This window comes from Squalius cephalus (genome assembly GCF_949319135.1).
Source record: "Squalius cephalus genome assembly, chromosome: 6".
Classification (NCBI taxonomy): Eukaryota; Metazoa; Chordata; class Actinopteri; order Cypriniformes; family Leuciscidae; genus Squalius; species Squalius cephalus.
The window spans coordinates 6,189,729-6,199,309 of record NC_137127.1 but is presented as its reverse complement, the minus strand read 5'-3'; the positions used below and the strand labels follow the sequence as shown (position 1 = coordinate 6,199,309).

At 37.6% G+C, this 9,581-nt stretch overlaps 1 protein-coding gene across 1 annotated transcript in view; it reads left to right on the top strand.

Annotated features, from left to right (window-relative positions):
- The first annotated feature begins 564 nt into the window (after window positions 1–564).
- The window catches only part of tspan18b (tetraspanin 18b), a 35,642-nt gene continuing 26,625 nt past the window's right edge, over window positions 565–9,581 (top strand). The window contains exon 1 of the mRNA XM_079875126.1: window positions 565–1,017. The gene's annotated coding sequence lies outside the window, so the exon portion shown is untranslated. The remainder of the gene's footprint in view (window positions 1,018–9,581) is intronic.

Here is a 9,581-nt window from a genome sequence, read left to right as displayed (position 1 = left end):
CTTAATGTAAATTTAATCAAAATTGAATCACTGGATCGTCCAGCGAAAAATATCTGCAGTGCTTCAGTTTCATCGTGACTTTGAAAAGTGAATTCACATGTTAATAATCTAAAGAACTTTTTTTTTTCAATATAAAGAACCTTTTGTGCAATGGAAACCTTTATTTTTAAGTACACATTCCTAAAAGTTGCATCTACAAAAAAAGCACTGAACATTTTCACCATTATTGGCCCGGGAGAGAAAAAATCCAGGTAAATGCTGACCTTTTGACCCAAGAGTGGGGCATGTTATATATATATATATATATATATATATATATATATATATATATATATATATATCGCCTTCCATTGTGGCATGTGCACTTTAGAGGGGGTTCTGTTATGACAGAAGTTGTGGTCTAGATGTGAATTGCGGTTGGATATCATGTATGCCACAGGGAATGTCAGTGTCACGACCTTTGAGGGCATGTAGACAAAGGGATCGTGATACTTTTCTTATCTGACTCGCCATCTGTGGTGGTGTTGAGGGGGGCCAGGGAAGTGAAAACAATTTGACCATTAAATCTCCGCCCACGAGTAGAAAGAGCAAAGCGCTAAATTGGTGTTCTGGGAGGAGTTAGAGAGAATCCTTGAATGTAACAACGCAATATATCATTTCTAATAGCATATCCATTGATTAACAGCAGCAGAACGCTAATAGAGTGAAGTAAGTAAACTGGGCGTTGAAGTTGTAGCAGAGAGAGAGTGTCCCTCCCTCCAGGCTGAACTGTATACAGGCTCCGGCGCGCGAGAGGGACGCGAGATTAGGGCAGCAGCAGTTTGGGGGTCTCTGGAATTTATTAGCTGACGCTTGAAGCTCGTTGTTTTTTTCCTGGATTCGGAGCAGATCTACAGGTCCACCAGTTTTTCAGTCGGCATTCATTCACGCAGACTTACAACCATCATATTTGACACCGTTTCATCTCTGGAGAGCTCAGGACAGCGAAGAAGGACGCGTGTTGTTCCGGATTTTGAGGTGAGATTCTCGGTAAACTGAACTCCGCTGGTGTTTACATGAATGCAAACTTATAATGGCTGGTCACTGAGATACGAAGCTCTCTTTAGAGATTCATTCAATTCAAATCTACTAGAAAACATTCATGTTTCATTCTGTGCCATATATGGTTATCTCTTAAGCAGGGCAGAAAAACAATGTGTTTTGATTTGACAGTTAGATGCGAGGGTTCACTCTTTGTGCGCGGTGTAAATTTTAATTTTAGTGTAGCCTAACTACTGTTTTGAGACGCTTGAAGGCAGAAAACACTCAGAATTTAAAAAGAAAATACTAGTTTATGTATTCTACATAGCGCTTCTCTTACCCACAAACAAATAGTTTACTCGCTCGTATTTCACCGATGACGGCGCGTGTCACTATCCGGCGGTTTCTATTAAATCTAATCAGTTGAGTAAAGCTCGGGGAAAGTCTGGGTGGGATGAGGAGGGAAGAGGAGACATCAGGCTGGCGGTTTTCCCACGGGGTGTGACAGCAGGCAGTGTGTGTTGTCCAGGAGGTCCCGTCATAACTGTAGTGTAGTGTATCCCCCAGATGGAGGTCAGCAGTCCTGCCGACGGGCATGAGTTCAGTGCCAGTCTAAATCAATCAAACCGAGAATCTTATCGTATCTCATGTCTTTAGTTTGTGAGAGAGATAACATGTTCATGTCTTCAGTTTGTGAATTATTCTATCTATCTATCTATCTATCTATCTATCTATCTATCTATCTATCTATCTATCTATGTCTCTCTGTCAAATCAGTTCAGCAGTTCAGATATAATAATTTAAAGGGTTAGTTCACCCAAAAATGTGCTAGGTGTATTTCTTCTTTCAGCCAAACACAATCTGAGTTATATTCAAAAATATCCTGGCTCTTCCAAGCTTTATAATGGGAGTGAATGGTACCATAGATTTTTGAAGCCCAAAACTGAACTGCCCCTTTAACATTCCTTTTAACAAAACTCCCCATGCTTTGAAACAATGCTTGTGTTAGACATGAATTATGGGGAGTTTCCTTTAAACTAAAAGATGTATGAGTGTTATCTTTGGCCATTTTCCAGAAGTAAAAAAAAAAAAAACATTGCCGGGTTAGGTTAATGTACAATAGCTGAATTATTTTAATCGTGAAATGCACTTTAACCACCAATGTTCATGTTTGCTGTACCTTCAGAAGATTGATTTTTTTTTCAGTCCACATGCTCTTAAAAAAAAAAAAAAAAAAGACAGGACTTCACAGCCTGTCAAACTACATCAAATATGGTGATATGCCATGCAATCAAATCTCATCTAATCACGAGTCATTGAGAAGAACTTGAAAACCTTTTGAATACATTCTTGTTGAAACAGAAATTCATGATCTCTTTGAGGTAGAAGATATTCTTTCAAACAAAGTCCTGCCTTATATTCTCAAGTGGCTATTGAAAGATTTGCAAGTACACAGGCCTTAAATCTTACATTCCAACTGTCTAACTTCATGTGCACTGTAACTTTATATCCATTAGAGGGTTTCTGCGAATTTGTCCACCTATTTCTGAACCCTATTTTTGTAGACTGACATAAATGTTTGCTGCACTTGTTCCTCAAAGCAGACTGAGACCAGTTTTCAATTAGTCAAGCACTTGTGCATGAAGATATTGGCTCTGAGGGATCCATTAATGCCGGCCTTAGTTGTGGCTTGTAGTTTAGCTAAATGCTGATGTCAGAACTCAGACTTCACTCACACACACACACAACTCAACACACGCTCAGAGGTAAGACTAGAGCCTTAACCTTTACATTCCTCTGAGCCATTGCGAGGCATTTTAGAAAAATCCTTTAAAATGTGGACATTAGAGGCCTAGAAATGATAGATTGACAGATTAACGTGACACCTAATTTTCCCACTATTTACATACTCTTTTTTACATATTCATGGTATATTTATAAAGAAATTAATCACAATTATTATTTTTTGGATTGTGTTTGGTAATTAATTATCCAATGAAAATGCATTTTACAGACATGAAAATGAACCTTATTTATTGATTATTTGAATGTGTATCAAACTAACCTACACTGAAAAAATCTGGTGTAGTATTTACTTTGAAAACCATTTTCACTCAGAAATTGCTTGTACATTTCACAAACAATTACATATAGTAATGGCAAGTTGCACATTGAATTAAATGTGAAATTTTGAAGTAGAAAGACTGAAAAAGTATTTTCTTGTAAAACATACTCCCATAATAAAAAAAAATGGTGTAGTGAATGAACTAAAGTGGTTGACTGATGCAGATATGGAAGAGGGAGACTGTTTTGTTCTGCTTGAGCAGACACAGAATCGTTCAGTCACTAAACCATTAAGCTACTGGAAATGAATATTTGGTTCTTCGTGGTGGGAAGTCCCGGTTGAGAGCAAGAGGCTCGTCTCCAGGCTGTTATATTAATATCAGTTGACATGGCGGCAAATGAACTGGTCGTCAGGGCTGGTTTGATCTCAACCGCAGTTGCTAGATCTCTAATCGGTGCAGGTGATTCATTCCACCCTGAGCTCTTCTCCAGCCTCCAGTGAAATGCCCTTATTGACAGCAGAGCTAAGGCCTTGGGAAAAAAGGAGGTCAAGTCATCACTTTCTTCCGAGTTTCAGGCATCAGAGCTACACAAGCTGGCAGTTTGTAGTCTGCAGAGGATCTAGAATGAGATAGAGTATCTATTGCCTTGAAAAGAAAATTGCTTTTCCCCACCATTTGCTGGAGGACTCTCATCTAATGCGTGTGACATGGGGCGATTCACCCAGTAATGGGTTTTGGGGCCTTGTTGCCTCTGAGACATATGAAATTTGCAAAGGAGCCATGTAGATTAATTACCATGAAGAATATGTGTTCTTTGCTCATAGATACTTCAAAAAATGAGAAGCTTGTCAAGTATGACCTGCAGAACTTTGAACAAGAACAATTATGAATGCATAGATCTTTTCCTTATGATTTTGTCCTGTAGACGGCTTTGAGAAACTTTAAAGGATGCAGCTGAGGGCTCCAAAGTTCATTCAAGACAGGGATGTCCAGTGACCCTGGTGAATAACAGGACCTCTTTATCAGGAGGAAACAGACTGCTTGTTTGTGCTTGGCATAAGGAGAACTAATTCTTATCTATTATTCAGGAAATTTCCTTCAATATTGGTGTGTCAGGGATATAATGAGGTGAAAGTATGCATATTACAAGCTGGGTCCTACAGATAGCTGAGGGTCTCACAGTCATTATTTAAGCTTTATCCACAATAAAATGCAGATTTTAGATGTATAATGATGAAATTGATTTCTCCACACTCCACTTCTTGAAATGTAGGATGTATATAGAAGGAGCCCATGTTGCTGGTGTCTATTTAAAATGTTTAATTTTAGTTACAGATATAAAAAGGTACAATGATTAAGCAGAAAAATTAATAATAGGAATAAGAAAGTTTGGAATCGAAACCTCCTTAATATAGTCTGTATAATGTAGTGAAAGCATAGATGTTAGTAGTGGGCTTAATTTTTGGTTCGAGTATTTGAGAGGATATTTTTAAGCCCATTGCCAGAAACCCACTGTAAAAAAAACATGGTGACAACGTATTGGACATTATGGGATGTCTTTTTTGTGCCTTGGTCTATATATTGAACAGGCAATATTTACTGCGCTGCTGGATAGATTACTTGCAAATTGTAGTCAGTTACTGATTCCAAATTACATGACAAAAATTGTAGTTAGTAATGTAATCCATTGTATATTTAAGGTAATGTAATCTGACTTCCTTTTGATTACATTTAGAATCATGACAACTTATAAAATAACTACAAAAGCACTGTACTGTATTGTTCTGTTCAATATAAAACAGATTTTTACTATAAATGTTATGGTAGTTCATACTTGCAAAACCATTTTTTACTGTACAGTAAAATTACATGAATGGTTCTGTTACATGTAATACTATTTTTCACTCTATAAGGTAAGGAAATGTACAATGAACTGATTACCAGTTTTTACTGTGGCATTAAAAAAATTTCATTAAAATGATGAACATTTTTACTGTGGTAATGACACTGCATTTTGCTGATAATTAAGGTTTTGGTTCAATTTCTCAAAACCACGGCCTGTCTATAATAGCGGCACACACAGTTACCCTTGTGTATCCTGAAATATTGAGGAAAAGGGCTCTGTTGATTCGAGTTGCTCTTTTTATGGCATTTTTGTGGCTTAAACTTTCTCTCTGTATAGGCTCACATTGTCTGTGTAGCAAAGGCCTGATTTCCCTTTGACACAGTTAAACTCCTCACTACTCCTGACTCAGGCATATTTGGTGTGCTTCTGATCTCACTCTTTTTTCTCTCTCTCTCTCTCTCTCTCTCATTCCAGTAGAAGTTTATTCCCCAGATTTTTTCCCTATACTCCCCACCTCTGTTTTCCCCGTCCTCTGGGTTTTTGGTTTTGGTAACAGTTCTGCGGTCGCTCCTGTGTATTCAAGTGCACGTAGCAAACTCAGAAGCCATTACTCTACAGACAGACATTCCTTGGTGGAAAGCGCTTGGTAGGTTTTAGTTTTTCAGAGGTGTTTAGATGTTCACTACAGTTTTGTGCTCTTTTGAAATGATCAAGAAACACGTTGTTTTGTCTTTGAAGACCACCCACACATACAAGGACATTAGCATGCGTTCACACAAACACACACTCACATCAGAGTGGAATGAGCACAGCTGGATCAAGTCCATTAGCTCAGTGTGTTTAAGGTCTTTGCTCTCTGTTACAATTTTAATTCAGGATCTTGAATTCTGGACATTGTACGAATGACCTGTAATTTATATACCTAAAGCTGAAAGAAGCTTACAGGTACAATGTTTCCATAAAGTGTGGCGAAATTTGGAGATGATGATTTAATAGAAGTTTTCTGCGCTAAAATCACACAAAAAAGTTATTTCCCCTCAATATGCTGAGATATGCTATCCTTTCAATACAAACATGATGATGAGCGCTACAGTATGAACCATTTAGACATAAATGGGTTATATACTGTTTTCCCCTAGATTTTATCACCATTATGCACTTTTATGCATTATGCATTAGTGCATCATAATATTATGCCTCTGCATAACCAAAATGTTTCTGCATTAGAATTTATTCATGCTTGTAATCATGTTTTCCTGTAATTTCACAAAACATTAGGTTGATGCAAAAAACAGCTAACAATACAAGCCTAATAGAAAAAGGTTCAACAGACTGCTGAGCGCATTTTATATACATGTACACATCACCAATCAAATGTCTGGACACTCAAACTCATTCTTTCTTCCGTTTCGTTTCGTTTATTTATTTATATAGCATATTTAAAAAGAGCTGCGGTTGGATGAGGTCCGGTTCCGCTAAAATGAACTACTCCATGTGCACTCCACTCACTGACTTCACTCCTATTGGTTGTCGCTCCTCATTTGCATAAAGTTAAATCACGTCTCTGGACACGCCCACATCCTGTCGCCAACGATCACTGTCGCTCCTGTCACCGGAAATCGGCAGCTGAAAATGTGTCCAAACTTATGACTAGTAGAGTGTAAAAATACATTCCTGTGAACTAGACAGAGAACCACAATGCTTTCAATTAAACTGACAAATCCACAATTGAATTGAGAAAAACATTTGTATGTCAGTGTTCATGTCAGTTATCAAATACATGCCCGATCGTAAAGAACATTTCCCCAGTCTCCTCATAATGTATTTGACAACTTCCTCCTACAAGTCTGCCACATCAGATGCCACTTTAGGCCTGGTGTTTAACAGCAGATTAAGTTGACATGTTCTGTACTTTTACCGGTACTTTTTCTCATGATTTTTTTATGAGCTGCTATAAATTTTTCAGACAGGCTTCTTTACTCATTTGTGGCTTTCAACAGATTTGGTGGGTCACTAACGTTGAAGTCATCTTGTGGCTTTTAGGGGCGTGTTGTGAAGCCCCAGGCGTCATCCTGCAAGACAGCAGTGGTCAGTCAGCTTCAGTTCAATGCAGGACCATGAAGAAGACTGTCCTCTTTAATCATGAGATAACGTGATCACAGGATTGTCACATTGTGTGGTCAATAAGAGGAAACTGCACGTTTCTACATTCAAGCTGCTGAGGAAATATTTAGGGCAATGATATCATTCCCCACTGATTAGGCTGGAGAATGGATGAAATAGACCATGAAGTCTAATCTCTTCCTTTCCTAATCTCTGCTCGTATTTGAAAACTGCCGGAGGAAAAGACTGAGCACTCTTCAAAGGTAGTAAATGCTTTGTGTGAGCATCATTTGCATGTTACTGATTATTTTAACATAAATTGAATGTGCCAGCTTGCGTTTTTGAGGATGGAGAGAACAGGATCGTTCGAGACTGAGGGTTACAAGGTGCTTATTTTGAATTGGTGCTGAATTTTGGGCTATGATTGGCAACTTAAATCCTCATGCAGGTCAAAGACAGGGAGCTTCAGGAAATAATAAACCTGGGCTTGTGTCCCAATAATTAGTCACATGTTCTTCTGCCAGCGAGTGGCCACATTGCACTGACTTAATTACAACCACCTGCTTGAGACGGACTGAAAACATCAGACCCTGCAGTTGAGGCAAGTCTCCAGCTGTTTGCGCTTTCGTGATAATCTTTTGATTGGCAAGTTGTGATGTTTTTCTTGGGTCCTGCGAGACCATGGCATCTGAGATGGTGTAAATCAACTGAAAAAGGATAGTTTAGTGCTGTGCGTCTATAGACTTGCCAGCCAACATCTCTTTGAGTCGAATATGAGATGTGCCCTCAGAAATACAGGCCTCAGATAAGCTCCAATAAAATAGAACAATAGAAATGGAACTCAGTGGCTTCATTGTTTGTCTAACCTTTGGATAAATGAAGAGGAAATAAACAGAGTTGTAATTAATATTTGGGAAAGTGACCGATTTCTGTTTGCTAAATGGTTGATTTCTTTGTGGAAAAAGGCATCCATCATTAGTCTTGAAGAATTGTCTGCTTGTTAAGCTGTGAAAACTTTTCTTTATTTAACTGAAAAAAAGATTTCATTTGAATATTGTCTTTCTTTTTCAATGCATGTCAAGACATGATGGGCCTAAACCTAGAATATGGTTTCGGGCCTTTCGTCCCATCCAGCTGTCCCCTACAACATTTTTATCCTCGTATTTTCTTTCTTTCTTTATACAGTGTTTTCTTCCATATTAGTACCTATCCTTGAAACACATTCATCAAAATTGTATTTTAATAATTTTAGTTTATTTATTTATTTAATAAACATTCTAATACTGAGCAGGACATGCATAAAACCGTTCACTCATATCTCATTATTCACTCATATCTTTGTCACACCACACTGATCAAAGCTCAATTTTATAGTTTGAAGTTGATGGAATGATAAAGACCCCTTTCAGTTCTGTTCCATAAGCTGTTAACTATTGTGCCCGAATGATTTACCTGGCCTTTGAAGATTGAACACACTCAGTGTCTTTTAAAATACCTTATGAAATGTGATTTGCAGCATTTAAAAGTGCAATGAAAATCCTGTCATCTTGCCTGCTCAACCTCATTGTGAAGAATATCCAGTAACACTTTCTTTTAATAATCCTGCTTCTGCTAACTATAAGTAACTTAGCAATTACATGTCAACTAACTCTCATTAGAGTATTATTAGTCTGTCTGCGTAATATCTGCTAACACTTCGTTTTAAAGCTCCCAACAGACATTCTACTTCTATAAATAACTTTGCAACTGATTCTACTAACCCGTACCCTATTATAATACTCTAATGAGAGTTAGTTGACATGTAGTTTCAAAGTTACTTATAGTTAGTAGAATGTCTAAAATGGACCATCAAAATAAAGTGTAACCGAATATCCTGCTACAGGCCATATTTGGGAGCTTGGACAGTGGGCAAGTTTTCCAGTGAATTCTGACTAACGTTGGTTCTGGAGTATTTTGAATATACTGTATAGCATGAGTTGTATGGACTAGGTTTATGATACATTTATGGTCCCTATTAATTTTCCTTAAATGCCATTGTCTTTTTTTCACATTCCAAAGCTTAAAAAAAAACATGTAGATGAGTAAATGATGACAGATTTTAAAATTTTAGGGTAACTATACCTTTTGAAATTTTTTATATTTGAGCATTAATCATAGTTTTTATACAACTATGCAAATTTGGAGAGTAGGAAACAAGAAAGATTTGTTCCTTTCTTTTTCCCACCATGCAGATCATTGAGCTCAATGAGAAGCGTCAGTCAGCAGAATGCAGTCCAAAAAGATATTTGGACTGAGTCAAAATGAGTCAGATAATCTGTGTGGCCCTATTTATGCTTTTGGAGGGCAGAAACTGAATTTCAAGAATTGGCTAGAAGCTTTCAGAGGCAATTGAAGACATATGGAACAAGCATCAGCCTACAAGATCAGTTGTAAACAGCATTTTCCTAATGAACAACTGCAGCAGCGTAACACCCAGAATTACACTACAGTAGAAAACCAGCTTTAAAGAAAATCCATGTGATCCTTTGCATATTAAATGCAGACAA